Below are 25,090 nucleotides of genomic sequence, written 5' to 3' on the forward strand. Positions count from 1 at the left end.
TTATTTATGTATTTATTTGTGGTGCTGGGGATTGAACCCAGGGCCTTGGGCATGCTGCTAGGCAAGCCCTCTACTACTGAGCTACACCCCCAGCTCAACAAGATTATTAAAAAGTGGAAGTTTAAAGTTGTCCCCACGTGTATCATTTGATTTAATATACTTTCAAAGGATGCTTGCTACTGCCTCAGAAGTCATGTCAACACCAAGCCCTTGATTTTTCCTGCCTCCACAAACTGCTCCAAGTGCAGCATCCCCCTCAGCTAAGGCTTCTTCATTCTTCCACCTGATCAGGCTCAAAGCCTTGGGGTCATCTTTGGTTTATCTTTTTACTTCCTACATTCAATCCACTAGTAGATTCTTTAAACTCTACCTTAAAAAGCATCTGACCACCCACCTTTTGCATCATCTCTTCTCAAATGTCTGCAGCATTCTTTTTGGGTGCCGGGGAAGTCAGGGAGCTGGTACTAGGGATTGAACCTAGGGTTATTTTACCAGTGAGCTGCATCCCTAGCCCTTTTTATTTTTTTTGAGGGAAGGTCTCTCTAAATTACTAGGACTGGCCTTGAATTTGCAATCCTCTTGCCTCAGCCTCCTGAGTTGCTAAGGCATGCACCACCTGGCACAGATGCAATATCCTCTTATCAGGTGTATCTGATCCTGCCCTGAACCCCTTCAGTTAAAGATCCCATTTAAAATATGCCATGCTGTTCCTTTGCTCCAAACTCTCCAATACCTCCCAGAATAAAATCCAAGATCTCTACCTGGCATGAAAGGTACTGTATGGCTTGACCTTTACCTTTAATCACTTTTCCTATTACTCTGCTAGACTTGAATTTGCAGTCTATCTCAAGACTTAGCACATACCCCAAAGGCTCTTCTTCCAGGTAACAACACAAATCTCTCCTTCACTTTCTTTGCATCTCTGCTCAATTGGGATAATAGAGTTCTATTTAAAAACGGCACCCAATCACCCATCTCTCCTCACCTGTAGCCCTTTCCCACTGACATATTACATATTTCTGACTTCCTCACTCAGCTAACAGCACTGGATATATAACCTGGAAAACTGGGATCCAAATTTTTGAAGTTGAAAGTGTATCATAATAATTATGTTTCAGAAAGACTAATGATAAAAATGGATCCCAAGATGTACTTTAAAAATCTACAGGTGAACTATAGAGACCCACTCTTTGCCCTCTAAACAAGGTAAATACTGAATTTTTATGGCTGTATTTCTATTACATATAGTATTTACGGCACAGAAAACCACAGACTAAATCGTATCTTACAAAACTGTTCTAACTGCCAGTTTCAAACAACTTCTTTGTTTCAAATAACAGCTTTCACCACAATGTTGATTACTGGCTTAAGTTCCATATGCTTGAGCTCTTTTACCTTATTTGCAGGGATGAGTATGTAAAGATTCAGCAGAGAACAGGCAGACAGCAAATCAAAACTTCAACCACAAAAGGCCTCAGCCAGTGGTTTCTAATATGACTTTGCCACGTGTAAGGAAATTTTGCCTGGCAACTTACCCCAGGGAAAGGATCACTCACACTGGTGCTGAGGGAAGGGGACAAACAAGACAAGTATGAGTGGACACTGACCCAGGAGGGGAAGCAGAAGGCCGGACTGCTCTGAAATTCCTTAATGTACGCCCTCAACCCACTCGCCAAAATCATGTGGTGAGCAGTCACCACGGAGAGGTCTGGAAGCAATGATCGGTTTGTCTTGACCTTCAGTCTCAACTTTAGAAACACCCCAAAAGACCAAAACAGTATGGTGGAAACCTTGTTGCTCACTGGGATACAGCAAGTTCTCCTCTTATTTTATTTATTTGTTTTTAGTACTAGGGATTAAACTCAGGGGGCTCTTAACCCACTGAGCGAAATCCCCAGCCTTTTAAAAATATTTTATTTAGAGATAGGCTCTCACTGAGTTGTTTAGGACTTGCTAAATCGCTGAAGCTGGCTTTGAACTCTCAAACCTCCTGCCTCAGCCTCCAGAGAGCCACTAGGATTACAGGCGTGTGCCACTATGTCCAGTCTTCCCTTATTTTAAAAGCTAATCTTTCAAACATTCATAAAGAAGTGAAAACTTAAACAGAAGGTAGAGTGCCACAGGGATTTGGAGGCAGTAGTTTCTAATTTTGTTTTATCACCACTACCAGTGCACAGAAAGTAAAGCCTTAATTACCCAAGCAGTTCAGGAATATTCTATGTATTATTCTTAGGAAACTTAAAGATAATTGGCACCACTGGTTTAGAATACAGTTAAAATGTATTCATGTCTGTCATGCCTGGATGAGTTAGACATTATTTTTCATCTTTATCTGGTGAATGGACTCTCTAGTTCCCCAAGTCCTGACAACAAACATCAACACTAACTGAATATCATGCAACAATTGGACCATGAAGGACATGAGCAAGACCCCAAAAACATGTTCAGTATGAGTCATTTTTCTGAATAAGCCATGATAAAAAGCTTTCCTTTGACTGTAATTTGCTTTATTATGCTGCAATTTATGTCAAAAAGTCATTTAATTAAACTGGAGGTTTGGTTACTTGAATCTGTCTATCTCTGACTTTCGTTGCATGAACTCTAGTTGTGCATAGAGGTCTACCTGCACTCTTCATTACCACCTGAAAGTTGGGAATTCATTTCTATCCAGGAGACCCTTGGAGTCACACTCACCACAAAACAAATTTAAAATCCATCTGAAAAAATGTCTATGTTCATGTAAAACTGACATGTTAAATGTAGTAAAACACAAAAAAGTTTTAAAGATTATCAACTTGTTTAGCTCAAGATTACATAGTACTAGTTTCTAATCATTCAGTTGGACACTGTGTCATGGTAAGAGCCCAAGACACAGGGAAACCTGGGTTCAGATCTTGCACCCTGGTTCTTACTTGATGAGTGACCAGAAAGTCTCTTCCCCCAACTTCCATGCTCTTCCAGAGTCCTGGGCATTCCACGCTCAATCGGTGCCCGTTGGCTGTTAATAAGGCTCTGCCCCTTGTGAACTGTGAATCCTCAGTACGTCACTAAATAAAGTAAGTCTTAATTTCCCTATCTGTAAAAGGGGAAACCAGTTTCTGAGTTCTGGAAATGAAATGAGATAATGCACAGAAGGGCAGCGCACAGTCTGGCCTACAGCAAGGTTCAGTACAGCATAGAGAGTATCTTTGGCTCTTCCCTATTCCCTACACACATAGGAAACTGGGTTTCTATTTCATCAGAGCTTTGTGGGAAAGAAAATCTAGGGTAACTTGGGGAGCAAGTGACCAACGTAGGATGAAGGTCTGGATGAGGCACTGGTTTCAGCTTAGCTACCACAAGAGGAGGAATGACTGTATCCCCTGGGGCCTCAGGTATGATTTTTTAGGGCTTGCCCTGGCTCAGGAAGGGGTAATAAGCACTCTTACTGCAGTTTGGAGAGATAATTGTTTTTTACAATGCAATGTCCTTTACTAAAAGTAAAACAAAAATGAGCCTTAAAGAAAAGGAAAAACCCTCAAACATGATGACAGGAAAATAAAATCTCCACAGAGTAATTTTTAAAGACAAAGTACAAAAAACTTCACTACTGAAGAACACAATGAATACAGGAATTTATTCGTTTTCAGATTCCCAAAATTAAAAAATTTGGAAATCTTAGGTAATTAGCAGATAGGACTAGCAGATAGCTATATCTATCATGTTTAGATTTAAAAACACTACTTCATGTAATTTGGGTGACTTTCCAATATTATTTAAATCTCTTCTTTCATTTAAAAAAAATAAACTAATTGAGCCGCATACTATTGTGTTCAGTAAGTCTTTGCTAGCCTTATGAAATCTTTATTGATCTTCCTCCTCGCTTGAAAGCTTTATTCCATTAGTGACACATCTGAGGTTGTGGGAATAAAGACAAGAGGAAGGATCGAGACGGGCGCCCTTGTGGTCTGGGACTCTGTCTCTCTGATGCACTCTAAAAAAAAAAAAAAGGAGGCAGCAGGCACTGGGAGCGTCATCTAGTAAGACTGCTGCATAGCTCCAGTAAATGCCTCTCCTTCCACATCCTCTACAATTTATTACATTCCTTACAATATCTTCCCACAAAGACCCTGGAGTTCTCACTGCTTTATTCCTATTTTTGAACATGTGATCCTATTGAAGAGTCTTCTCTGAACTGCTTCCAATCACTGAGCCAACAAATGATCTATGCCTTTAGTCAAATGCCTGCTCTGAGACGTGACTACAGCATAGGACCATCCTGAGCTTATGCTTTACTGACAAGTGAACTTGACATCCATAAGGATAATGTATTTCAGTTACTATTTTTAATAAAATATGAAATGTAGACTGGGAAGCAGCAAAAGTTTAGAACTGAATTCCCATCTCTGTCTGAGCACTTCTCTGTTGCTCCTTGATTTGGATTCTGTGGACTTAACAGCTTTGTGAAGGCAGCTTTGGGAGAAGGAGTGGAAGGAAGAAAATGAGAGGAGGAGGCATATCCACTCCATGTCCAAAAAAAGAAAATATTTCATGTTATTCTAGGATGGTTTTTAACACTGTGCAAGGCTCAAAGTTAAATGGCTATATTTACAACTACAAAATATAGAAGTCTGCCCAATATCACTGCCCAAATGCAGAGAATATTGCTTGCATTGTGTGGTGAGAAACAGGTAGACAACACAGCCCTGCCGACAGCATCTGAAAAGGCCACGAGGAGGCACTTCAGCGGGAGAGGTTTGTAAGCCCAACCTTTGCTGAAGCAATTAATTAAAACTGTTTTGATGATTTGTCCAAGAAACATCCAATTTAGCTGAATATGAGGAAAAGCACATTTCAGAAAAGCACATGTTCTATACATTTTGTGGGAGCTGTGGAGAATCACCTACTAAGCCTGTGTACTACTGAAAGCAGCTTCTGGATTCACACTACAAACTCCTTCAGACACATTTAGCTAACAAGAATAAACATTACACATTTAAAATTCAATCAAAAAAGGCTTTTATCTAATAAATAAAAGAAAACCTTCTTTCAGCCAGATGGCAACCCATAAAAATGCCATATTTTCCACCTGTGTTGGTATAAAGCAGATTAAAAGGCAGCCTTTTCATCTCCATTAGGTGGCTTCCTCTCCCAGGGCTTATCGTGAGTCACAACTAGCTACTATACAAATTATCACTGCCCTACAGCAGGAGAAATGTTTATGACTGAGCCAAGTAAAGGGCAAAGTACAAAAAGGGGTGGAAAGTCTAACCATATTAAAGTTTTCCAGTTGTCCTGAGAAATTCCAAATCACAGACTCTAGTTACCCCTCTAAATTTCAACAGCTGAATGCAGAGTGTGTAAAATTAGATCCAATTCAATTAAATGCAATGTGTAATTAGAAGAAACCATTAAAGTAACTTGGAAAAATAATTAAAACTCAATTATACTTTGCTTCTTAATTAAAGTAACCAAATGAAAGAGGTTGTATTTACTTTAACAGGATAACAACTTATTTCAAGAAAAAATAAAATGGCCAATGCCTGCCTCACTCCCCCAACTACAGGGGATTGAATCCAGGAGCATTCTACGTCTTAGCTACATCTCCACTCCCACACTTCTGTTTGAAACAGGGTCCCACTAAGTTGCTGAGGCCGGCCTTGAATTTGCCATCCTCCTGCCTCAAGTTTTTTGGGTTATTGTGATTACAGGCAGCAATATGACCGTATTTTACAAAATTATTAGCACTGGCCACAACATAGAAGAGCTAGTGACCAAAATAGAAATGTCCAGTTCATAGACACAATTCTAAATAGTGGATTCAGTTTACGATAACCACTTTACAAAGAAATGTGGATGTTATTTTAATCGTAAGATCATTAATTGGCTAAGTTTAATCAGTGAAATAAATACACATATGCTTTGCTACAAAATATCAGTAATAAATCCTCTTTTATAGAAAATAGTAAAATATCTTAAATTTCTTACGTACACTTTGCATAATTCAGTAAGAATTAGTGGTACACGGGGATGTGGCCCAGCAGTAGAGTGCTTGCTTAGCACAGACAAAGTTCTGGGTTCCATCCCCAGCACCACCAAAAAATTAAAATAAAAATAGAAGGAAAAACAAAACCTGCAAAACATTCTTGAAAAAATTAGTGGTAAGTACTGAAAGGTAAAGTTCATTCCAATTCATTTCAGGTAGCCACTGAACATTTAACTTAAAGGCTTAAAATTATGGGCCAACCATAGTGTCCTATACTACAGTCATTTCTACATTTGTGACCTTATTCTTTTTCTTCCTCATATGGAACACCAGCCTCTATATGTCTTCTACCATTTGCATATGATCTTATTTTCTTTTTTAGAGTAGTTTTAGGTTCACAGCCCAATTGGCCAGAAAGCACAGAAAGTGCATATACCTGGCATGCCTCCATACCCTTAGCCTTCCTGGCTATCATTTGTTAAAACTAATGAACTTATACATCATTATCAATCAAAGTCCTTAGTTTTCACTAGGGTTCATTCTTGGTGGTCTATTTTGCATTAGTTTTTACAAATACATAATGACATGTATCTATTATTATAGTAATATTCAAATCCCATCCACCTACTATTCAGCTCAAGTCTCTCATGACATCTTTTCTAGTTATTCCTATCCTGTCACATTGCCTTCTGACTTTTACTACACTCCAGTTTGCTCCGTATTTGACTTTATTTCCTCATATACTTTTCAGCACCGTGTCTCCAAAAGTTCTAAATACTGATAGGTCTCATGCAAGCCAAGATCCCCCCCCCCCAAAAAAAAAAGAGTTCTAGAGAAAAAAAAATGGGGGAAATGCTTGATGCCATATTTTTTTCCTAGAAATTCTCTCTGCAAGTCTATACAGGGAAGGTTCTGTGTCACTGCGTGATGGTTAACCAATAAACCCCCACTCTCTGATGCTTCCTTTTTGACAGAAACCTGTTTGGTCATGGGACATAGTTCTGACCAACAAATAGAAAATGGAGGTTGGCAGGTGGGTTTGTGGAATTGCTGACTCAGGTGGCATGAACCTGATGGTTCTTCCCTCTTCTTTTCTTCCTGCCCTGAACAAGGGTGTGATACTACTTAAGGGGGAGGATCCATCTGGTAACCAGAAGGTTATCATGAAGCCAAAGGAAAAACAGAGAGGCCTGGTCCTGACACCTTTATCCTGCTGGACAAATACCAGCCAGCTGTTCACTTCTGTCTTGCCTACAGTTAATATAAAAGAAAACTTTTATTTAAATTGTTGTTTGCGGGACTTTGTATCCACAGTTAGGAATAATCCTGGATTGATTCAGAGTTCCCACTGACTACAGAATTAAGTCCAAGCACCTTGGCCTTCCAAATGTCTTCTAAAGCGTGGCCCCAGTGCACCCATTTAGCTTTAGCTTTCTCTGCTCCCTGGCAAAGAATTCTTTCCTCTCGGTCACTCATCACCAGTTGGGAAAGTAGGCCCCCACCATGCTTGAGAGGTGGTGACATTCAGAAAAACTGGAGCAGGTGGGACAGTGTGTGAGGGACTGGGCTAATACAGGCTATGGTGGAACACATATGAGCTAGAAGGCAAAAACAAAGCATGCAAAACTAGGTGTTGGCTTGATAAAAACATTTCCCATACTGTGTCTTGGACTACAGCCCTTTGTTCAAGGTCTTCACAAGCAGGCTCGAAATACTGTGGGGTTCTCTACATATTCGGCACCTCCTTCATCTGGTTTATCAAGACCCCTACATCTTCTATTTTCATCCAGAAGTCAGAAAACAAAACAGATGGTGCCTTATTAACTTAAAGCAACCAGCTTCAGTTTTGATAATAGCAGGTGGAATAAAATCAGGAGAAAAACAGAAGAGAAAGGCACCATGTCAAGGTTTGAGTGATGTCTGTGATAGGAATCATTGCCACAGGAATTTGCACACCTCAGAAGCCAGTAGATTGACACAACAAATGTGAAGGGTTCCCAGAGCAAACCAGTCATCTAAGATAGCTCTTGATAATGCCCAGGCTGCGATTCTCCTTTGCTTCAACTGGCTAGTATCTTAAGGCCCTATGAATGATTAGTTATGAGCTTCAACTCACAGGGAGGTTTAATTAACTTCCCTATCAGCAATTCCATAAATACGTCTATAATACCAGAAAAGTATTAATTGCACTCTTTTTTGTTTGCATAGCCTGTGCAAGGCCTTGGGTTTGAGTCCGAGACCTGCAAATAAATAAATTAATTAATTAATAATAAACGAAACCACTATTATAGTCTTGTAAATACATATAAGGTAAGGATCATGGGTGATCATATTTCAGAATTAGTTGAGACAAGAAGTTCATTTGATAAATAATTGTACTTAGCCATTTAGATTTTTTAAAAAATTTTGTCTTAGAAACAATCATAACCCATGGTCCTCACCTACTACTTCTGGATTAGCTATTTACCTTCCTTAGGCAAGATTTTCTGGCAGGCTGAACTTGTCTTTACAACAAACATTTGGTAGCAAAATTATAATAACTGCTGATGTCTGACAAAAGCTCTTATTTTTCATGTTTAAAAGATGACTTTTAGGACTAGGGCTGGGGCTCAGCAGTAGCCTGGCATGTGTGAGGCACTGGGTTCGATTCTTAGCAACACATATAAATAAATAAAAATAAATAAATAAAAGTCTATCAACAACTTAAAAACTATTAAAATAAATAAACAAAAGATGACTTTTAAAAATAATATGAAGATACTATGGACAAGTACAGCAGTACCTCAAAGCCTTCTCTGGAGGAGAAGAAGCCATGCCAGGAAAGACTAATGCCAATCTCATTAGTGTGACGGGTGCTTCACACAAGGAAAACCTTCTCTAAGTCACCATGTTGATTTTAGAAGATCTTAACTGTGAAAAATGACACTGCACCAATACATGAACATTGACCTTAAGAGAGTCAAACTGACATGACCACATCAAACGTGATTGTCCAGGTATTTGCCCTACATAACCAGTTTTAGACAAGCTTTTTTGCTGCATTAGTATCCACCCTTACTATTGAACATCAGGACATGAAGGTATGATTCCACTGCACACAGGGTAAATAAATACAAATGATATTTTATGTATCTTCTTCCTTAGTAGAGCATATTTCTTTTTCCCCTTTCTCCAAAAAAAAAAAAAAAAAAAAAAAAAAAAAAAAAGGTTTATTGTTTGGCTAGCAAAGGAAAAACACAGGGGACTTCTGCCCAGAGGCTGTGATTCTGCCCATTAGTAGGAACGGAACTTTTTAAAGAGGGATTCAAAGGCTACATTCCATGTGTTCTCTGTTGGAGTTACAAGGAATTCACTTATGAATTTGGGAAATAGTCATTTCTGAGATCTTCCTCTACCCCAAGGTCTGTTATTACTTTGTTCCTAGAGGGGTATGTACTCAGGGAGAGATAATTCTGCCTAAAATGAGGAAGAAAGGTAATCCTATTTCCCTTGAGATTAGGAAAGAGGAGAGATTAGGAAGGAGCAGGGAGAGAGGAAGAGAAAAAAGCATGTCCATTTTTAAAAAGTTGCAGTGGCAGAGCAGCAAGGGCTATATTCAAAGCATAAAGTGGACCACTGTTACATTTCCCCACGGTCCATTTCTACATTCTATTTCTATGGAAAAATGGGTGACAAAATCTCCAAGAGGCTTCCTGCTGAAAGAGAGCAAAGGCGGGGGGAAACAACCCAAAGTCCTTTTTCTTCTATCAGGTGGGGTGTGGACAGTGAAGGGTATTCAGCATCAGAGCAGTTCAAAGGTCCACAGTGGCAGATGGCAGGTGACTAGACAAGGCATACCTAGGGCAGGGATCATGCTAAGACAACAATTAACAAATTAACAATTAGTAGCAAAGCTTACTTTTTTGGTAAACAGTTAGCACAAAAGCAATTAGTATTTCAGCCAGTCTTGGAAAACCATGATGAGGTAACTCGTAATCATATCAGTGAAAAAAAAGATTGAATGTATCAATGTAGGAGGTTAGGAAGATTTGTACTTCTATGAGATCAAGCTCAAGTTAACTCAAGACAAACTTGGGATTCTTGAGTCCTTTGTGATCATTAGTATTATGAGGCACTCCCACACAAGAACCCTTCCTTTATAGTCTCCAGCTTTACTCACTTTTGGTAGGGCTGATACAAGTGTACATCTTAAGCTACATAAAACAAAACAAACAAACAAACAACAACAACAACAAAAAAACATTGTTTTTCCTTTTAAATGTCCATGTAGAACGTGCTTAGGCTATACTCTCCTGCCAAGTGTTTAAGATCAAGTTGGTCAAAACTGACCTTGTTCCTATCTACTCATCTTCCTACTTCCTATCTAGTCAACTGAGATTCCTTAGAGTTCACTCTTGGGGACATGTGCAAAGCCTCTTGGTTCCCTAGCTTTCCTCTTCCAGTTGTGCCATCTGCCAATTTGGGTTAGGGTCCTCTTGGAAGCATCAGGAACACTGCCCTCTCCAATGGCCCTCCAGTAGAGCAGATTTCTTAATCATCCATCTTATACATGTACTGTACTGGGTTAGACTTGGTGAGTTACAGAGGTAACTTCTGGAACTCTCTTGGATATCTGAAATTTTGCTTACATGTCTGGTAAAATACTAATTCTATTACAAAGAAAAATATTTTGCAACAACATATATTGTTGTGAGAATCATCACTACCCAGGGTGGTAATAACACAGAAGATACATTCTGTTACCTTCAGTCTCAGCAAAGAACTGGTTCCCAGCCCCTTTCCTCCCTCCACTCACTGTCCCATGCTGTGGTCTTGATAGAGATGCTCCCACTCACCACCACAGTGGGACTTCCCAGATCACCCTCCCTTGACTCCTAGGTAACTTCACTGGGCAAGCTCTGCAGCCCACTCAGGAGAGATCATTAGCAATGAGTGGACAGGACTTCTCTACCTCAGTCCCTGAGCCCGCGGCCCACTCCAGCACACACCCAGGTATGGTCCTAAGAACTTAGCTGGCTGACTTTTGCTGTGCAGCACAATTCTTGCCCTGGCATACAGCCAACAGCATCTCTGTTAGCAGTCCTCCAAACCCACTGCTACTTAAAACAATACTGGCACTGTAGATGCTCGGGTTATAAAAATACCAATATCGATCCAACTTGTATCAATCTGAGGTCACTTGGCTAAGATTGCATGAAAATGATGCTTCATTTAAAATTTTACGGATATAGACAAAATTCAGTTATTTTAGAGGGTCCTGCAATGAAAGATCAGATGGCAAAACATTTCAGTTTCTGTTATTTAGAAATTATCATAAACCATCTTAAAAGTTTGTCAGTTCTCATATTGCTAGAAAAAAAATCTCTGGCCATTTTTATGAAACAACTTTAACAAAATGTTTAGGCCGAGTATAAAAGCCACAACAGCTACTTCAATACTATCTGATGTTCAAACTATTGATTTTAAGTCCTTGTATTTTGAGTTTGGATGACAGACCTATTTTTAGAGTACTTAAAACCATGCTTCAAATTCTAATTAGAAACGCACAATTTAGTGTGTGCTGTTTCTAAATGCTCATTCAACCCTCAACTAAAAAATCTACTAGTCTAATTTCTTACATGGTATCAGATTAACTTAATAAGGAAAGAAAAGTTGCCTGAGGCAAAGCTAACAAAGGACTCCTCAGCACCAAACCACTACTAGAAACACTCCTAACTAACTCTGCAAAACAGGATAAGCACAGACTCCTCATTATAAAATCCAGGATTTACAAGTGTATTAAGATAGCACAACTATGACTGAGAGCCACTATTCAAGTCTCATCCAGTGTAACAGGCACTGTGCAAGAAGCTTCATATGTTACATCTAACTCCTACAGACACCTTGCGCTTACAAGGCTGGCAACTGGCAGCTATGTGAGTAAAAGTCATCAGAAAGGCTTCAAAATCTAAGTTGGTTTGATCCCAGAATTTGTGTGGCTTTCATTCAATATACATATATATATTTATTTATTTATTTATTGGCACTAGGAATTAAGACCAGGGGCACTGACCCCCGAGCTACATCCCCAGGACTTCTTACTTTTTATTTTCAGCTAAGGTCTCACTATATTGCCCTGGATGGCCTCAAACTTGGGATCCTCCTGCCTCAGTCTCCTGAGTTGCTGGGATTACAGGCACTCACCACTGCACCCACCAATTGTGCTATTCTTGAGAAAAAGGTGAGGCACAGTGGCTTGTTGGACCACCTGGGGCTAAGAGACATACATGTGTGGTCCAGGGGCCTCAGAGAGGAGAGGACTTTGTTTGTTTTCATTTGTTGGTTTTCTGATGAAAGAAAGCAACAGGAGGGCATGAGCTTCTGAAGACCAGTCCTGGCCCCAGAAAGGACTTTCCTCACTGATTTGTAGATAGTACACACACAGTCAGTCAGTTTTACTGTTTCATAGTATTTCACAATCTTATGAATACACAATAAAATCACAGTTTTAATGAGAAATCAAGGTTTCAATTTCCACAGACTGTAGAATCAGAAGCAAATCCTTCATGAAGGAAAATTACAGAAAATCCATTTGAGATGGAACTGTATTTCTCTTCATTTTCTCGCCTCTTTTCACCCTCACCCTTAGCTTAATTAAATGATATAAGGTGAAGAAAGAACAATAAACAATACTCATAGCAACCCAATAATACACATAAAATAAATGTTTTCATCACTTTTCTGCCAAAATTCAGGCCATAGGGTAAAGCCGCTCGAAAACTGCATCATCATGCAATTCAGTCTTAAATCATATTAACTGTATTTTATCCAAGTGAGACATTGATTTTAAGTTCAGCTGCACTGCTGATAGATTAATACTTGAAAATATCTATGTGATGACTAAGATCCCCTGGATCTCACGAATCTACACAATCCTTTCCCACTTTTCCCAATGAAACACAACCACTTTCAGACCCTCATTTCTTTGCATTCCACTAAATTCATTGGGTTGTCATAAAGTAATTGTGATTTTCTTGATCAGGATTAAGGTAGCATTATGTTAATAACTGAGTAGGCACTAACACACATGCACATGCCCCTTAACAGGATAGGCCTGGAAATAAAAGGAATCTTGGACGACAGTAGCAAAACTACAAGTTGGAGAGTCTCAAGAGCTGACAGACATTGAAGGGGTGTGGCCAGCTGAGCGGTCAGCTTCATCTCTCACTCCTGCTAGACAGCAACCTTGGGCTAATGGCTCCTCTACTAGCATTGATTCAGCTTAAACTCAGTTTCTTATGATGGGTCCTGGTCCTGTGAGGAAATTCAGCTCCACCAGCTAGAGCAGGAGGGTGCAGACCAAAGCTTGATTTCCATGCTGGCCTCTAGCTGCCCTTACAGAACTCTTGTGTGGTCACAGACAAATACAATAGGTGGGAGGCGTGAGCGGGTCAGCTATATATATAATTACTCAGCAAATTATGGAATGAGCAAGCTCTGTTCCAGGCACACTACCAAGATAACGCTCTGAGGGTAAAGTCTCCCAAGGGGGTGGACATAGAAGTGGATAGTTCAAATGTAGCATGCTAAGGACCATGATAGAGATAAGACCAAGATTCTGTGGGAGACAGGGAAGGGTAAAGGGGGATTTCTGTCTGACCCTAACGAATAAGTAGATGTTATAGGGGGGCCCGTCTGCCCAGGGAGATGGTGCCAGAAACAAAAGCAGGAAGGAGTCTATCCTGTGAGGCACAGGGGAAAAAAGGGCAAAGATTCACAGCCTTCGATCACCCTGACTAGAAAACCTTTCAACCTCTTTTATGAAGGAAGGATTATGACACTTTTCTTTTCCCCTAAAAACTTTTTTTTTTTGGTTAAAATACAGAATATTCTCTCTCACTGTTGCAAAGAAGAATTTATACATTTAATCTATTACATATTTATTGTTTCTCAATTTTAAAATGAGTCTTTATGGTAAAGAAAGAATTAAAACACAAGAATTATGATGAGCAGAGGACATAGGTCCAAAACCACAAAACTATTACATGTAGGAGAAAAACCCAGAATGGAGATAAACTTTTCTTTCTTTCTTTTTTTTTTGGCATGGGGTGGGGAGGTACTGGGGTTTGAACCCAGAGGGGTGCTCTAACACTGAGTTACATCCCCATACCTTTTTATTTTTTATTGAAAAAGGGCATCGATGAGTTGCTAAGGCTGTTCTCAAACTTGCAATCCTCCTGCCTCAGTCTCCTAAGTCACTGGGACTTCAGAAGTTTATTTTATTAATTTTTTTTTAAGAGCCAGGTGTGTGGCGCATATCTGTAATCCCAGTGACTTGGGAGGCTGAGGAAGGAGGATCCCAAGTTTGAGGACAGTCTGGGCAACTTAGTGAGACTCTCATAAAGTAAAATGAAATAAAATAAAATTTAAAAACCCTCAAATTATAAAGAATATTTTAAATAAAATTAAAAATTAAAAATAAATTAATATAAATAAAATAAAATAAATGGTTAGTTAGGGATGTAGCTCAGTGGTTCAGTACTTGCCTAGCATATGTGAGGTCCTGGTTCAATCCCCAGGACTAAAACAAAAATTTTTATTTTAAAAACCCAGAAAGGAGTAGAAACTTATATACTCTTTTCGTAGGGAAGAAGGAGAGTGGGGAGGTAGGGGACTTGGGGAGAGTAAATGATCTCGAAGAAAGATGGTCCTCAGGCAGAACTGGTGACCAACTGTGACAGAGTTTGTCCAGTAGTCTCATCAAAAGACTGCTGGTCTCCTTCACTGTGATAACCTTGTGGTTGATCTTCCCTAGGTGAAGAAACTCTCTGCAGGCCACCAGGACAACTGAGTTCCTTTGGGAGGATCTGACCCCAGGTAGATGAGGGAAGTTCGGAGAAAGCTGTCCCCCAGGTGTCTGCTCTCAGTTTAAGTCATTAGTAAACCATGACATTAAACCAGTGACATGTTTTAGGGTGGCATTTCCTGAACTCTTCACCATCAAACCAGATTTTATGCCATCCTACTACAGTTTTGATAAATGTCCTCAGTAAGGCCTTGTGCTAAGGCCCTGTGACTCAGCCTGTAGTGTTGGTGGGAGGTACTGGAACCTCTGTGAGGAGGGACCTAGTAAGACAAAGTTAGGTCACTTGCCCTTCAAGGGGATATTGGGATTCTGGTCCCTTTGTCTTGTTTTTTCACTTCCTGGCTGCCATGAGGTGAGCAGTTTCATCTGCCAGATCCCAAAGCAATTGGGTCTACTGACCAGAGGGCGAAACCTTATAAAGTATTAGCCAAAATAAACCTTTTCTCTTAGGAATTTTGTCACAGTAACAGAATGTTGAATAACACACATTAATTCTACCTACAGTTCTATGCTTTGTTGCAAAAACCTAATATAGTATTTTTATTTTAGGAATTGATATAAAGCAGGAAATACTGATGAAATAAAATAATTATAGAAATAGTTCAATACTTCTCTCTTTAGATTAATGAAGTTTTCATAATTGTTGAATTTTTCATAATTGCTTCCTTAGCATGTCTAATGGTTTTGCATTTTTTAAAATTATTATTATTTTATCATTAAGTTTTGCTGTTTCAGCATATAGGTGGCTAGCCTTCCTTCCACACCTTTGCATTATGATTACCTTTACAAATGTCAGGAAAGCCATTAGTTCCTTAAGCTGAAGACCTGTGCATATAACTTCAGAAAGTGTTATAGTCCCCAGGGACTGACAGTTAAGAACTGTCAATCACCAGCCAATGCAAAAGATACTTTGAGTGGTTCTAAGTTTCAAACTATAACCTTACTAATTTCTTGCCATAAATTTCTGAATCAAACAAAAATTTTTTTTAAAGTGAAACTTAAAATAGTTCTTATAGAACAATCTGTCAAAGCACTTCTATTTAAAGCAGTGTTTCTCATTTGAAGCTTTATAAGAAAATCACCCTTGTAGGCTTTAATGCAGTGATGTCTAGGTTCCACTGGGACCTGATGATCTGAAATCCCCAGGGATGGTTTAGCTGTGTAATTTTAACTGGTTCCCTAGAGGATTCTGATGTACATCAGAATTAGAACCACAGAATTTAAATCAGGATTCATCTCCCATGTTAGTAAGTGATTTTTCACTGCTTGGTGCAAAAATAAATAAATAAATAACAACAACAACAACAACAACAAAAACAAGCCTGTGTATCCTGGCTTAAGAGCAATGAGTGGGTATCAGCCTTGCCCAAGACCAGCAGCCTCTAAACTAGAGTACACATACTCCTACATGTACCCAAAGGCTTTCCACAAAAGGATTTCAACCTTTTTGGTACTCTGGACTTCTCTGGCAATCAGGGAAAGCCAGGTTGGATTCCTTCTCAGGATACTTTTAGATGCATAATCAAAACAGCATTTCAAAGAAAATATAACTATACTTTTTTATTGTACTTAAAATGTAAACAAGATATTAAAATGTTTATATTAAACGATAAATTTTTGGGGCATGTTTAATAACTGCTACGATTTCCAAGTAGTGATCAGTTTAGCTCCCTTTGGGATAGGTGAAACAACTGCAGTGCAATAAAAGACACTTGACATCTGCTGGTGCAAACACTACCAGAGCTTCACTGCTCACATTTGTAATTAAAGGAATTGCTCAATTTGCAGGGGGAAGTTAGTGGGAAAAATATATAATTTTTTTTCTACATTCAAATTAACAAACCCTAAATTAAGAACCTCTAAGGGAGGCTGTGCAGGGAAGGTTTTTAGGTAGTCCATTTCAGATTCTTTTCAGAATAAAAAACCTTCTACATTTCACTTTACATCTCTTTTCCTCCTTTCAAAAAATAAAGGCACATCTCTCACACATTCTGAATATTACCTGGTTTGTATAAAAACCTCTGAAGTGCCACCAAAGCAAGGGAAGAGGATGCACTTGAGAGGCAGTAGACAGTGCAGGAGCAAGACCTTGTATGCAACTGACCAAGTCCTGCTTTGCCTATCTCAGTGCATCATTGTCACAGGGTATAGTAATGCACTTATTCTGAATTAAAAAAAAACAAAAAACAAAAAACTAAATAAAACAAAACAAAACCAACTAAAGCCAAACTGTATTCTTAAATTGTAAGAATTGATTAGGATTTTACATTTTCCCCAAAAATGAATGGCTTAAATTTAGAGCTTCAAGGTTTCGGTGAAGGTACTTAAAAGCATGCACACACCATGCTATTTTCTGAAATTATACCTTTTGAAACTATTTTAAATAAATAATGTTGGATTTCACTTTCTTATTCTGTATTGGAGTACATGGTTTTTACTTTTTTCTAATTTTTTTATTTTGATAAAATGCACATAAAATGGTTAAATGATAAATATGCTATGCACACAGTTCAGTCTAGAGGTATTAAATATATTTACAGTGTTCTGCAACCTTCATCTCCTTATATCTCCATAACTTTTCATCTTGTAAAAAACTGAAGGTCTATACCCATTAAGTAATAATGGCCCATTCCCTCACCCTAGAACCCTGCAATCACCATTCTACTTTCTATCCCTATGATTCTGACTTCTCTAAGTGTTAGTCAGCTTCTCTTAACTACAACAAAATACCTGAGATAATTAACTCATAAAGGGAAGAGGTTTTTTTGTCTAATGACTCTAGAATTTCTAGTCCAGGATCAGGAGGGCTCAGTGTCATGGATGCAAACAGAGCAAAATTGCTTACATCTTGAGCTAGAAAGCAAGAAGAAGGAAAACTGGGGGTCCCATAGTCCCCTTCAGGGGCTTGCCCCAATGACCTAAGGACCTCCCACTAGATCCCATCTGCTAAAGGTTCTACCATTTCCCAGTTCTACCATCTCCCTTGGTACCCTAGGGACCAAGCCTTCAGCAATGTGGACCTTGAAGAACACTGCTCAGTTCAAATGACTAAGTATCTCACATAAGTGGCATTATATAGCATTTGTTTTTGCTTGTGAATGGATTATTTCATTTTGCATAATGTGCTCATAGTTCATCCATGTTGTAGCATGTCAGAATTTCCTTCCCTTTTAAGACTGAACAATAGTAAATTGTATGTATGCAGTTTTACAAATTTCCTCTAAGGATATGAAAGCAAAAAATAATATGAAAGCCCAACATTTCTATGAGCTTCTTTCATCAGACACACCTGCAGTATTTGTTAAAAATGTAGGTTCCTATGTCCCACCTTAGACCAATAGAATGTGACTCTTTAAGTGTGTGGGGCCTGGGAATTTTTATTTTTAAGCAAGTAGCACAGTTGAATCTCATATACACCAAAGTTTAGAACCACTGCACTATTTGTTACTTTAGGCCCTACTATTTTGTGGGAAAACTATCCAAATATCAGTAGGACAGAGTTTTGAATCACTTTTTTTTTTTTTTGGAACTGAATTTATCCTCTGACCCTTTATACAGCCTTTTACACACTCAACACAGGCTGTGGATGCTTGTTCAGAATTTGTGTGATAACTGACTACAGTCGATGTCAATAGAAGCTATCTCTTTATTTTCAGTATAATGAAAATACTTAATTTTCAGTATAATGATTTCTTTAACACGTTTCTTAAAATTTAGTAGCATTTTTCTAAACAAGCCCATCCCAGAACAGAAAAGCAAGTATTCTCTCTTGAAAGAAACCATGGCCCCTACTGCACAATCTAATAACATATTTAAACAACAGCCCTGCTACCTAATACTGCCAGACAGGAGGACTAAATCTCAAGGCATTTGGCATTCTGTAAGCACCTTACTAAGATTTTTTTTTTTAATTCCAAGGCTAAAATTTTATTAATCTTACTAGAGCTTCAATTTGGAGCATTTCATGCATAAGAGTTCAGCAAATGGCTCATTTTAAAATCGTTCGTGAGGAAGAAGTGTGGCCCTGCTCCTCTGTGGTAGTGAGGTATGCAGACTTGGGCTCTTCCTTCCTTTCTTCCCCTCCCCCCTCCCTCAGCCCCACCCCCCTCTCTTTCTTTTTTTCTTTTAAATGAAGAGACAGAGTTCTGCTATGTTGCCCAGGCTGGTCTCAAAGGATCCTCCAGCTTCAGCCTCCTAAGTAGCTGGGACTACAGGTGTGTACCATCTCATCCAGCTTTCAATCCAGTTTTGGTGTTTTAATACTCATTTCCTCACTGAATAACACTCAAGGATGAAAAACTATACACACACACCCCTTTCTGGGTATAAACATCTTCTCCCTTACATAATAAGCAATCTGTTAAGTTGTATATTTTACTTCTAAGCAGAGTGACTGGACTGCATTGTGTGTGAAACTGGGGGCCATTCTGATCACTTTGTCATGATGTAACAGCAAGAATCTTGACCAAGGTTTCATCTAAAACATGAGACTCTTTCCCATAAAATATGTGGCTGTCTCCTCTGGCGGATGCTGAGGTCATCATTTGAACAGTACATAGAAATCGCTTTCACAGTTAGTACTGGGAGTAATTGTATTTCTTCCAATTAACTGATTTTTTTCTTTTCAGTGAAGCAAACTGGACATCTGGCATGGTTCCCCATTTGCAACGACAATTTGAACAGCTTTGAAACAGACTGTGGTCCACCCACAGGATGCACCTTTGGAAGGACCTCACTTCCTGTACCATTTTATCTTCCAGCTTTCTTTTATATTTTTTTAATTTTTCAAATGCTTTTATATACATTATTACATTGCCCTTTACGAGCTCCTCTAAATATTTTTAGAAGAATACCATAAATATTTTTTAATTTAAAACTAAAGATTTATGATCCTTTTCTTAGAGATTCTCTTCCTTTTATCCAATGATGTAGATGCAGGGTAAAAACAATGGTTTAGTATTATTTGAATTAGATTTATGCTTTAAGATGAAACAATAAACTGTAATACTGAAGGCAAAATTGAAATCTTCCAATACTGACCAAATAGGTGTCATGATTTTGAAAAAAATTCCTAAGTAATTGGTGCTTCAAGAAAATATGAAGAGCTGGGCATGGTGGCACACGCCTGTAATCCCAATGACTCAGGAAGCTGAGGCAAGAGGATCACAGGTTTGAGGGCAGCCATGGCAATTTAATGAAACCCCATCATAAATTTTTAAAAAAGGGGCACTAGGGTGTACCTCAGTGGAAAGCTAACCCTGGGTTCAATCCTTGGTATCCCAAATAAAAAGAAAAACATTGAAAAAGTACTCTTTTACCAAAAGCAATTTATGCTGAAGGACATCACCTAAACTTTTTCTTAAGTAATAATAATCACTTCCATATAAGCATAGTGCTGCTAAAATACAATAATATTAAAATGTTGGCTTCTCCCCAAAAGCAAGCAAACCTAAGCAGTTAGAAATAAGCAACTGTTCTGAGATTATGGAGGAATAAGCAACTCTCAGAATAGATAACCACACTCTTGGGTCTGTGCAGGAAGAGCGTTAGGCACGGACCTAGTTGGAAATGAGATACCTTTGGCAACATGATTATTTAAATGCTTCTCTCATGACTCTTGCCTCTTGAAAGGCTATGGTTGTGCAAGGATTTTGAAATCTGATAAAGCACTCCTATTGATCCGATAATGGGGAAGACATCGATCTAAGGATCCTGAGAACTGCCAGACTACCACACACCACCTTGTGATCACCAGATTGATGTCATCCCCTCATACCTTCCCATGCCCACCACTCACAGTTGAATGTGTACTCTTTGCTTTCCTGAGGAAATCTTTTTCCTTCAATATCTGTCACATCCAGAAATTCTTTTCTCTGACATTTGTCAAGGGGCCTATTGTCCTGCATTGAGGGCCCCCTGTTCAGGACCTCTTGGATTACCTCCAGTGACAGTGTTGTAGCAACACTTGACAGATACAGAATCCAGAATAAAAAATAAGACCTTTTCTATCAGTGGCCAAGAAAGGAAAATGAACAATTATTAGCACTTTGAAGAAGTGCCATGTAATGACAGAATGACTGAGAGAATCGTTCTCACAGCCATCAGTGTACCTATCCACTTACAGAGTGCCTTCATGCAATGTGCTAGGCACAGCAGGCCTGGCCTCAACCCAGTGGAACTTACGGGCCACAGAGTCCCTGGAGGGCAGGCATTGGCCAAGGGACCACAACAATGAAGGTGCATTCAACACTGGGATCAGAAAACCAAAAAAAATGAACCTGAATAGATAGTACTACTTAAAAATCTGTGTGGCTTCTGTTAAATATTTTGTCCTTTATACCAAAAGAAAAGTTGAAAAATAGTATAATTAAAACAACATACAATTCCATTTTATTTCCCAGGAGATTTCTTTAATTCACTTTTTAAAATAATAATTTCCCCTTAGATAATTAGATTTTTTTAACATTATAATTCCCTCCATGAAATACTTTTTATCTGATTATAATATTAAGAATCCTTCAGAATAAAATGAGTAGACTAAATATTAAATTATTAAGAGATAATTTGGAGGAAACAACCACTTTTTTGGAAGTGCAGTTATATTTTCCAGGAAGAGAGTATATTAAATAACAACCATGTCTTTTTTTTTTGGGGGGGGGGGGTCCTAAGGACTGATCCCAAGGCTTGGGATATGCCGTGCAAGTGCCCTACCACTGACCAGCACCACCAGCCCAGCTGTCCTGTATTTTAAAGGTTGCTGCTGATGGAGTTTAGGAGATGCTACCCCAAAATACAACATCAGGAGACCAGAATATGGCACCCAAATATGGCTCTTTGGCATAAAGATTATTTTGAACTGATTATTTTGGGAAACAGTAGATACTAGAGAAGCTCTAAAAATAGAGAAGCTACACTTTCATGAGAGAAACTTATATCCAAAAAGGAAATCTCTGCTTGTAAGGGTGGAGGAAGGAATGATGACTGCAATTCACTATAGATCCTCCATGGAGAAAGGTCCCTCATCCACAAAGGGACCTCAGTCCCATTTCCCTCTCCTGTCACCTCCCCACATCTTCTTTGTTTCTGCAGACAAAGCATTCAAGTCACCTCTTAAGAGGTCTACTTTCAGTCCTCCCTGCTATCTCCCAGGGGTACAGGAGGTGGATATGTTAATAAACCTGTTTTTCCCCTTGTTATCTGGCTTTTCTTGTAGGGGTTCATTCCAACTAAGAACTCAGGAAGGACAGAGAAAAGTTATGTTTTTTCAACTAATGAGCAACTGAGAACGCAGGGGTAAAAAATCCTTTCCATTTTTCTCAAGGGTATAATTTTGAAACATTCTGATGACAGCTACTAGCAGTAAAATCTGTGTAAAACATTCAGCATATTTCAACAAAGCTTAATAATTAATGAACATCCTATGTTATTAATTTATAATAAATCCAAGCTGTTTCAAGGTTTTCAAGTGCATTGCCTAAGATTCTACGGCAGTGGTAATTAGCTAAAGGTGAGAGCCCTTAAATTTCCTGATCTGCATTTGTCATAATGTACCTTCTGGAAAATCTAGTGAATGTTGAAGAAGTATGTTTAAAGATTCTGGAAGCAGTCAGGCCATCTAATTAATTTAATAATTTGTGAAGGGCTTTTCTTGTCAGAGAATATATGCTTGAATACAGCAATGTCCATAAAGAAGTCAGAAATTTTATAATTATGATTAATTTAGGTATTAGAATTCCCAATAAATTCTGGTGAATTAATCTGGTTTTTATCTTTATGTTGATATGGAGGTAATGGGCAGGTAAAATATTTTGACTAAATTTGGTAAAATAATGTGAACTTTTTAAATAAAAAAGCAACTGAGTGTTCACACGCTGAGACAATAATTTCAAAGTACTCGGCTTATCTGTTTATCAGTACTACTTACATCAACCACAATTTTAAGAGGGTTTATTGAGAGAAACTGATCTTTCTTTTCTAATGTATGGGGTGTTTTTAAAGTTATTATTTAGGTGTGTAAATAAGTATATGTCTCTTTTGGTTAGATCTAAAATTCTGGGAAATATATATAGAACTGTTACATTTCAATGTTTCATCCCCATATTTACATGTCAGTCTCTAATGTGGTCCCTAGGTCTACCCAGGCATTTAGAGTCCTGAGGCTCTTCCAAACTTACCAGAGGCTGCAAAGATATATCACCAGTAGGGTCTACCCCATTCTAATTTTAAACCACAAGTGCTTAGCCTTCCCCCATCCATCAGAATCCATCCTTCTTTTGAGCCATTAAGCTCACAGTCATGAAATGACAATTTGGATTTTTTTTTTTTTTTTTGCAGTGCTATGGATCAGAACCCAGAGCCTCACATGAGTGCCAGGCAGATGCTCCACTACTGAGCCATACCCCAGCCTGCTAATTTGAATTTAAATGTTCATGAAAACAACTTCCCATAGATGATCTACCTGTAGCTTAAAAGACCTTTTCTTTGGCTACTTTTCATTCAAAGGACTACTTGCAACTATTTGAGATGTTAAATTTGGGACAGATGCTATGGTTTGGATGGGATTCCTCCACCAAGGGTTCAAGAGATGGAGGCTAGGTCCACAGTGATGGAATGGGACATATGGTAGGACCTTTAAGAGGTGGAGCCATGGGAAGTGACTGGGTCACTTGGGGTGTTGCCCTTGAAAGGACCTGATATAGTTCTCCTGAGAACCTGGCAATAGAGGTGTTATTAGAGAGCAAGCCAGGCCCCTTCTCACTCTGGCTTCCTGCCTCACTATGTGATCTCTCTTGGGGGTGCTCCCAACATGATAACATGCACTATCTGTAATAGAGCCAGAGGGACCTTCATTGGAGCTGACCAGTTTCTCTCAATGAATCCTCTTAAAATTGTGGTCTCTTATTTGTTGATGTAAGTAGTACTGATAAACAGATTAAGCTGAGTACTTTGAAATTACTGTTTTAGTGTGTGAACATGTCAGTGCCATGCTTTTGGCCCTCCAAAACTGTGGGCTTAACAAGCTTCTTTATTAGTACCTAGCCTCGTGTATTTAGCTGTAGCAGTGTGAAAATGGACTAATACAACAGATGTCTACTTAAATTTAAGCTACCCCTTATGGATGACAGCATGTAATCATGAGTACTACAATAAGATTAATCTATAGTTAGAACTATCCTTTTACAGATCCTTGGTCACATGATCTCATATCTTTCATCTAAAGTGTAACCTAAAGCAGAATATTAGACAGGTGCTTCCAAATGTAGCACTGAAATTCTGGAAGTAAGAGAATCAGCAAGCTATAAGCAGTGAAGTATCGCTATTAAAACAGTTACAAAGAATATTAAATAACAATAAAAGGCCAATTCACCAGTAAGATAAAACAGCAATAAATACATATGCATATAATATCTGAATACCTAAATATATATACAGCAAACAGTAACAGACCTGAGGGAGAAATAAAAAGTAAACAACAGGAGATCTGAATGCCCACTTTCAGTAATGGATAGACCACCCAGACAGAAAAATCAACAAGGAAACAGGAGTTAAACAACATCATAGATCAAATGGACCTAACAGATAATATAGAACATACCACCTAATGGTAGCAGAACATACATTCTTTTCAAGCACACATGGAAGATTCTCTAGGACAGATGACAAAACAAGTCTTAACAAATTTAAGAGACTGAAATCCTAACAAGCATCTGGTTTGACCACTACAGAATTAAAATAAAAATCAAGAGCAGAACAGATACTGGAAAACCAACAAATATGTGGAATTTAAACAACAAACTCTTAAAGAACTGTCAATGGGTTTGAAGAAGACCAGAATATGCCACCCCAAAATGTGCCTCTTTGGCATATGAATTTTGAGCTAAGGGACAGAATTTGCAGAAAAAGAATGAAGTTTCAAAAGAGGGCACAGGGCTGGGGATATAGCTCAGTTGGTTAGAGTGCTTGCCTTGAATGCACAAATCCCTGGGGTTCAATACCCAGCATGGCAAAAAAAAAAAAGAGGGCATATTTTCTTGTGGAAAAGAAACTTATACTTATAAAGGAAATTTTCATTTGGAGATACATTTCCCTCCAACTCACTAAGAGGAAGAGGAAGACTCAACTTGTATCAACGAGGAAGGACCCAACTCAAATGTGCACACTAAATAAAACCTTATCAAACAACCCTGGCTTACCATACTTTTCCTGGTCACCTTCCCATAGCCTGTCTTCCTGGCCCAGAATCCCCAAATCCCTATTCCTTTGTTTTAGCCTAAAATAGC

The 25,090-nt window shown here is 38.6% G+C and overlaps 1 protein-coding gene across 1 annotated transcript in view; it reads right to left on the minus strand.

Annotated features, from left to right (window-relative positions):
• The window catches only part of Map7 (microtubule associated protein 7), a 144,006-nt gene that overhangs the window by 62,133 nt on the left and 56,783 nt on the right, over window positions 1-25,090 (minus strand). The window lies entirely within an intron of this gene.

Source organism: Marmota marmota, unplaced genomic scaffold (assembly GCF_001458135.2).
Source record: "Marmota marmota marmota unplaced genomic scaffold, marMar, whole genome shotgun sequence".
Classification (NCBI taxonomy): Eukaryota; Metazoa; Chordata; class Mammalia; order Rodentia; family Sciuridae; genus Marmota; species Marmota marmota.